The sequence below is a fragment of the Lathyrus oleraceus genome, chromosome 2 (genome assembly GCF_024323335.1).
Source record: "Lathyrus oleraceus cultivar Zhongwan6 chromosome 2, CAAS_Psat_ZW6_1.0, whole genome shotgun sequence".
Classification (NCBI taxonomy): Eukaryota; Viridiplantae; Streptophyta; class Magnoliopsida; order Fabales; family Fabaceae; genus Lathyrus; species Lathyrus oleraceus.
Window position 1 is genome coordinate 343,267,165 of NC_066580.1, and position 7,821 is coordinate 343,274,985.

The 7,821-nt window shown below is 38.0% G+C and overlaps 1 long non-coding RNA gene across 2 annotated transcripts; it reads left to right on the top strand.

Moving 5' to 3' along the window:
- The first annotated feature begins 6,262 nt into the window (after positions 1-6,262).
- Positions 6,263-7,517, top strand: LOC127119430 (uncharacterized). 2 transcript variants are annotated; one of them, XR_007802822.1, is made up of 2 exons: positions 6,263-6,979; positions 7,083-7,517. It is a non-coding gene; the product is annotated as an uncharacterized LOC127119430 (long non-coding RNA). The 2 variants fall into 2 exon arrangements; XR_007802821.1 differs by having other exon boundaries at positions 6,263-6,951.
- Positions 7,518-7,821: the final 304 nt, after the last annotated feature.

Genomic DNA, 7,821 nt, shown 5'->3' on the forward strand with positions numbered 1-7,821 from the left:
TGTGATGATCCTTTGATGAATGCTGTGTAGCCATGATTTTTCTTGAGTTTTATTGAAATGTGTTTGAGTTGATGTGGATTGAAACCTTCTGTTTGTTTCTATGAGCTTCAAATTGCATGCTTTGCACTAAATGCTTCATGAAATGATCTTGGTGAATGATATGAATATGAGAAGACTTGGATTTGTTTCTTATTTGATTGAAATTGATTCTTGATAATTTTCATGTTCTGTTTTGGTTTATTGCTCCCATTTTTACCCTAGGCCATGTCCTAGTGGTTAGTGCTTAATGTTTGAGCTTTGTTTCAGGTCAAAGAGCACAATTGCTTATACTTGATGATGTGCACTCAATTGGAGTTGGTCCATTGCTTGTTTATGACTAACCTTGAGTTTGTTTTGTAGGTTTTGAGACTTGTACTTAGGCCTTGTGGCTTGCACCTTTGTGCATTGCTTTGCTTGATTGTTGTTTGATTGTGTACAGTTAACTGTTGACTATTGTCTGTTTAACTTTTGTTTGAGCTGAGTACTGATTATGTTAGATTGTTTTCAGGTACCTTAGTTGCTATAGTTCCCTTGTGAACTTGCTTTTGCTTTGCTTGCTAGCTTGAGCATTGAGGTATAACATCTCTTCTCCATGTAGTCTGGAAGACCTGGCCTGTTATTTGGTCAGGCACCTGTCTGAAGTCCTCCTTAAGAGGCAATGCTTGTGCTTGTTTATATTTGTTCCTGTACATATACAAGTCCTTTGATAAGGCAATTGGCAGATACAAGAGATGTGCAATCCATCTCCTACTATTCAGTTGAGTCATCCCTTTGCTCACACAACTGGTGTTGATGCATTGTGGATAGTAACCCAAGATCCTTGTACAGTTGTACAGTTGAGTCAGTGTCATAAGTGTATAAGGGTTCCCACTTTTTGAACCCACACTTCATTTGTCTGAAGCTCTCCCAGGCCAGGGATAAGAGCTGTGAGGCACACCCCTCACTTCCTATTTCATCTGCTTCACCCTAACTCTCAATGTTAGGGTTAAGAGCTAACATCACCCTGATACAGTGGCTTGTTTGTCGAGGTTGACATGACCCCTTGACTAAAGCCTAGCCTTGTTTGAGCCCCTCTGTTTTTATATAGTGTGTGTGCTTGCTGGTATGCTTTTGTATGACTGTTTGCGCTGCTTAGGATAGCTTGCTCCCTGTGCAAGTTAGATAGCAACCTTGACTTAGGGACGATTTACATGATAACATCTAGGCTCGAGTGTAGTCTCCCTATTGTGTCTCCCTTTGTTATCTAGTTAGGCTAGTCCTGTGTCCATGCGTAGGGGAACTACGTCGCCCTGATCCTCATACCAGATGAGGTACGCAGGCAGGAGATGAGCTGATCTCTCCGGGCGCCCTTTTGTTTTGTCTTGTGTGTGTTAGGAGATGGATGTAAGCCCAGCGATTGGCATTCCGTATCCTCTTGTTGTGTGCTTGGAGTCTGATATAAGTCCATCAAGTGGCGTTTGGTTTTCAGTGTGGTTCGGAGTCTGATGTAAGTCCAGCGATTGGCATTCAGATTCCATGTTTGCCTGTGTGGTTTTGTTTGTGTGCGTGAGCCGAGCTACGGATGCTCTGATTCTTCTTAGTCCAAGAAGATACGTATGCATAGGATGCGACATCCTAGCGAGCATGTTTTCCCCTAGTCCGAACTACGTCGACTCTGATGTCTGTGCTTGATAGACTACGTAGGCCCAGGATGCGATATCCTGTCGAGTCAGTTTCTTTTGTTTTCTTGTGTCTCTTTCAGCCAGTGTTTGTGTTTTTGAGCAGTGTTTAGCAACCATTTTCCTTCCTTTTGTGCGTGGATCCCGTCGAGTACGACGGATGCGTAGGGGTGCTAATACTTTCCCTTCGCATAACCGACTCCCGATCCCATTCTCTTTGGTCGCGAGACCATGTCTTTTCCAGGTTTACTTCGAGCGTTTCCTTTCCCTCTTTTGGGATAAATAACGCACGGTGGCGGCTCTGTTGTTTTTGTTTCCCGCCGATTTTTCGCGTAATGCGACAATTACCACGCGTGTTGCGTAGTTGACTGATGACCACATGGAACGCGCGCTTTAGACCATTTGGTTTGCCACCTCAATTAATGAGGGAGATCAAATGGTCCACATATTTTGTAATTTCTGAATTTTCATTTTATTTTCCTTATTTTTATTAATTCATATTAATTTTAATATTGATCCAAAAAATATGAGACTTTCACCCAAAAAATTCAGATATTTTTCTCTTTCATTTAACGAATTAAAATTATTTTTTGGATCAATAGTTGAGCAAGACAAAGATGGCTTCGAAAGCGTCCATGTTACTGGCTTGAACAAAAGCAGTAGCTCTACCAATGAGAAACTCAGAAGTCAGCCCCAGAAATCCCTCCTTTCTTCATCATATTAGAATTAATCTTAGATTTCTTCAAATAAAGAGCATCGACTATAACTTGAGATCTCAGAATCTCCTCTAATCCACTGAAGGGTACCTTGTTATCTACGAGTATACCCAAGAGATGGACATACTCTTCCAACATGGGCATGAGCTGATAATCAAGAAAAGTGAAGCACCAGTAAAGAGGATCATATGATTGGACCAAGACACTCAAGAGTCCTTCGACAACTTCGGTAGACAGCATGGACAAAAGCTTCCCATGACGTTGCTTGAAGTCCAAGGGATCAACTATAAAGGATGACAGTTTCCTTAACTCTTTCGAATCAGAACACCTGAAACTGTACTTTTTAGTGTTCCTTCATCCATAATCCATGGTCTGAAAATATTTGCAAATACAACCTTAATTCCTTGAAAATTCAATGATGTGATGAATGTTATAATGGGCGTGAATGCATGAATGCAACAATCACACATAAGGCATAAGGCAAACAAACAAAGGTCACAGGATGGATCAAGTCATCATCAAGATCAATCATCCATTTTGGTGGATTATGGTTTTCACCTTATCAACATCCAAGATCCATTGATTTTGAAGAGACCGATCGGATCAACCGAGAATCAAAGGGTTTGTTGTGAATCACAAGCATGGATTCAGGTTAAGAACTATCCCAAAGGAGTGTACTAAGGATAAAAACATGTAGATCATGTTCTAACAAGTTCCCAGAGTCGTGATCCCATCTATTGGATACTATAGGTTTAGATGACTGACTCATTAACCCATAGTATTCTCAAGAGAAACTCGTCTGAGTGTAGTATCGTGTAACAACTATTATTAAGTCTACACTTGAACAGTCTCCGCACTACGTCCTAAATAGGCCAAGTTGGGTTAAATGTTCTACGGTCCTCAGCTTCTCAGACTCTCAGGTCGAAAAAACTAATGTCTATCCACGACTTACTCGCGTGACATCAGTAATCCCAAGGGGGTCTCCACTGAGTAAATGGGTCTCAAGCCAACTCGTTAAGGAATACTCCACACGAGTCGAACATGACTATACTATCCTCCTCCTATCTTAATTGCCCTCAAGTTTGGGTTAGAACTTATCTCACCACACAGAGATCACCAAGCACAAATGACAGAGTATCATACATATATACAAACAAACATCAAATATCAACAAATATAATGCATACAAAAAGTAGGCTAAACCCACTGAGGACTACTCCCCAACAGAGTCGCCACTTTCTTTCTATAACGATGTATTCGTAACCATTGAGCTATGGGTAAACTCAACATCAATAAAAACCAGAGTTGCCACCGTGTTTTTATTGTTTCCAAAGGAAAAGGGAAAAGTACGAAGAAAACCTAAAGATAATAAGTTTTCAATCAAAACTAATAAAATGTCAGAAATTATAGGTAAGGGGGTTGGTTACATAGAGGGAAGGTATTAGCACCCAAAGTGTCCTAGGTACTCCTAGGGAGCTCTTTTTGTGTGCAAGTGTTTTAGTTAGAAATGATGTTTGATAAAAAATAGAATGTGGGGATGAGAAAAAGAATCCATTTATTATACTTTTGTGTTTGACAAGACCTTTGGTTTTATGCCTACGTATCAACATAAAAGATGAGGGATCAAAATCCCATAGTTCGTGGAAAAAATTTCAAAGAGATTGGTGGATTAATTTTTTAACAAAAGTTTAAAGATCTTTTGGTATCAATGGGGGAATACTCAATAAAACATCCACCGATATTGAGTAATTTATCATATTTAAGAGGGAGGACTCCAACTTGGATTCAATCAACAAGTATACCACTAACCTCTAATAAATGGAAATACTTATAATCTATATCATGGAATGGGAGAATTATATCGCAACCAAAGATAACTCAAATCTAAATACCTTCTTGCAAAAGTTTTGAAAGAAAATGGCACTAAATGGCCAAAGAATTAATTAAGGTTGTTGGTTCTTTTTGTCATTTTGAAAGTTAAGTCAATATGATTAAGTTTATTCACAGGTTTGATTAAGAAAATGTTTTGAAAATCAATGGCATAAGGCCAAAGTTTTTACTCATAAAACAAACACAAACAAAGAAGGTTTTGAAAAGGAGGACGAGATTTTTAAATTTAAGAACGAAAGGAGGAGAGGAAGGGGCTATCCTAGGAAAAATTTTAAAAGTTTAGAGTTAAAAAGATCTGACCAATTGGATGTGTCGCTACGCGAAAAATACAGAGTCGCCATCGGTTTTTATTTATTCCAAAGGAAATGGAAAATATCGAGAAAACCTCAAAGAATGGTCATCGCAACCACGAACAGGTTCGGAAGTCAGTTATGTAAGGGTAATATGTTAGCACTCTCACATCCATGGTACTCCATGGGAACCATCTAGGATGTTTGCGCTTACGTGGATGTTGTTTATTGAATGTTTTCTTACCAAAGGTTTGCGGAGTGGAGATAGATTTTAAATTAGTGTGCTCGCTAAGGATTGGGTCCTTGTGCCTACGTATGCTCACTTGTTGAAGTGAGAAATCAGAGCCCCGTAGTTCGTGGGTATAAAAGTTTGTTTGTTTTGTTGATTTTATTACCTTGAAGAAGGATTTTCGATTGTGTCTCCCTAAGGCTCAAACAAAAGGTTTGAATGCATCGAATTGTTTTTAGGTTTTGAGAAAGGTATTATTGCCATCTGATTGCACTAAAGACTATGGATAAGGTTGAATACCTCGAACTACCAAGCCAAACGTCTTGTGTTCGAAGTATTCAGAACGAGTGTAGGAAAGCTTCATTCTCATCCCTTCTTTATCGCTTAAGGCTCGTGACGTACATTCCTAATTGTACTTATTGTGTTTTTTAAGTTCAATTTAAGAAAAGACCACTTGACGTTGGATCAAGGGTTTATTTATTTATTATGAAATAGTGAGCGTTCCTAATGTCTAAGGAGTAGCTATCGAGCAATAAAAGACAAAGCAAGTAAAAACATACATCCAAAAGGGGAGGGGGGTACATGTAAAGTACAAGGGAGTGCATGAAATAAAAGGTCTCATTGTCAGGTAGCCCAAGAGAAAGCCTTGTGTGTGTATAGTATCCTAAACTAGAAAGCACATAAAAGATTACAAAGTCTTCTTGAGTCGTGAGTGCTCCTTCCAAGTCGGGTCAAAAGTTTGTCCAAAGTCTTTTGCAAAGGGTCCTAATGAGTCTCTAAGTCCTTTCCTAATATCCTTTTCATGCTAGTGGAGTCATTGCATTATTTTCATTTTTCAGTCTAATCCATTTTTAGTCCATTTTAGAATGAGATGAAGAATGATGATATGGATGTACAATATGTATAAAGTAAAATAAAGCAAATAAAGTAAATGACAAATATTAAATGTTAGGAGCGGAAATTAAAAGTTAGAAGTTAGATGTGGAATCGTAAAGAATTAGATGTTAGAATTAAAAAATTAGAAGTTAGATGTTAATGTTAGGATTAATCAAAATCAAAAGAAAAGTTATAAGAGAATTAATATAAATATTAGATCAAATAAAATTCTAATGTTAAACCAATTAACAAAATTAAAATCCTAATTATCAAACAATATCTAACATTATTAATATCACATTATAATCAAATTAAAATTCTAAAACAATTATCAATATCAATTTAAAATTCTAATATCAACAATATCTAACATTATCAAATTAGAATTATACTATCAAACAATTATTAACATCAAAATCAATCAAAACAATTAGTAAAATGAAATGTCAAAATAGAATTCAAAAACAAATATCACTATCCAATCAAAATTATGGATCAAAGCAATGCAGTATGGGCCTTTGATCAACTTCTAAGCCCAAACAGGGGGTGCAGATAGTGATGGAATACTGGAAAAAAATGAAGGAAATTTGGGCTTATGGCCCAATCGAAACCTAAGATGAAGCAAAGAGAGGGGATCTATTCCATGCATCCACCAACCTGCGAACCATCCCCTAATATCTCACTTCATTCTTCCACAAATAAACCGGTGAACATTTAAGTGACTCCGCCGCGCCGGAACTCATCGTCGGCGGCGGCGGAGCTCCTAAGCCTCAAACTCACGCCGCTCTCACCATCCCCAAACTCTCGATTCTGAATCCTCAACTAAACTCTCTTAATCCCTACCTAAACAAGTGAACTGAATCGTGATCTCTCACGAGCTTCAATCAAAATTCAGAATCCGATCCTCTCACGGAGGAATCTAAGATCTCAAAACCGACTCGACAATGACGAAACCCAGTGAATCGACGGATTACCTAATCGTGAAGGTGACCGTGTGGAACTAACGAGACGGATGAATGTGAACTCAAGTGTGCAGCTCCTTCGGAATCTCTTCTATACTCTCTTCTGTCCGGCGGTGATGATCGAAGATCCGCGGTTCAATTCGCAAGTATTGTTGAGGTGCGGCGAGAGTTATGGGAAGTGCGGCCGAGATTCGATTCAACCGAGAGGATTATGCAGGCGGCGGTGAATGTGGCGCGAGAATAAGAAAATAGGATTTCTGGAATCCAAATCGAGGGGGCAAAAAAATTACGGTGATCACGTATTTATATAGACTTTGAAGTATAAATTACATATGAATTTTGATTCTACTTGCGTCGTTCATGTTACAATCTCTTTCTTGCCATGTTTTGATTGTACTCGTTTCTTCTGTTGTTGTTTGCAGTGTTCGGTTTTGTTAGCTTGAATGTCGTTTTGGTGCAGCAACTTGGATTGTCGTTTGGATGCAGCGTTTGCGTTTCACATTGGATTACTTACATTGCGTTGTTGTTTTCCTTTGCTTTTGTGGATGGTTGTTTCACGTCATTTACGGCTTGTGTTGTCGTTCGCATTTGTGCTGCAGTTTTGCGTTGCCGTTTGGCTTTTCACTGGCGTTTTTCTTGGCTTCAACTTGCGTTTTGACGCTGGTACTTTCAATTGCCATAATGCCTACGTGTACTCAACCTTGCCATGTATTTTTTTGTCTTATTTGGAATATCATTAGATCTAAGTAATGGATATTTGGATGTAATGTGTATAAAATGGTTTATGGAATTTATTTTTAAAATGGATGTGGATAAACTGATTTTGAGGTAATGATAAATGGATTTGGATTTGGGAATTGGATCTGGTTACTTGAAAGAATGAATTAAAATAGGCTTAAAAAAGAAAAGGTGAATGGGATTTATGTGATTCAATAACCATGACCCTATCACAAAAAAGGAAGAAAAATAGAAAAAGATGGAAATTCTAATAAATAAAAATCGAACTTGATGTTCAAAATGACACAATGACTTCTAAAGTTAATCGGAAATCTCAAAAATCATTTCTAGCTTCAAAAAAAATGATTTTGTATTAAAAATCAATTTGAACTTTTAAAACAATGTGTAAGACCCCAAGTTTGACCCTAAGATCCCTCATGTTTC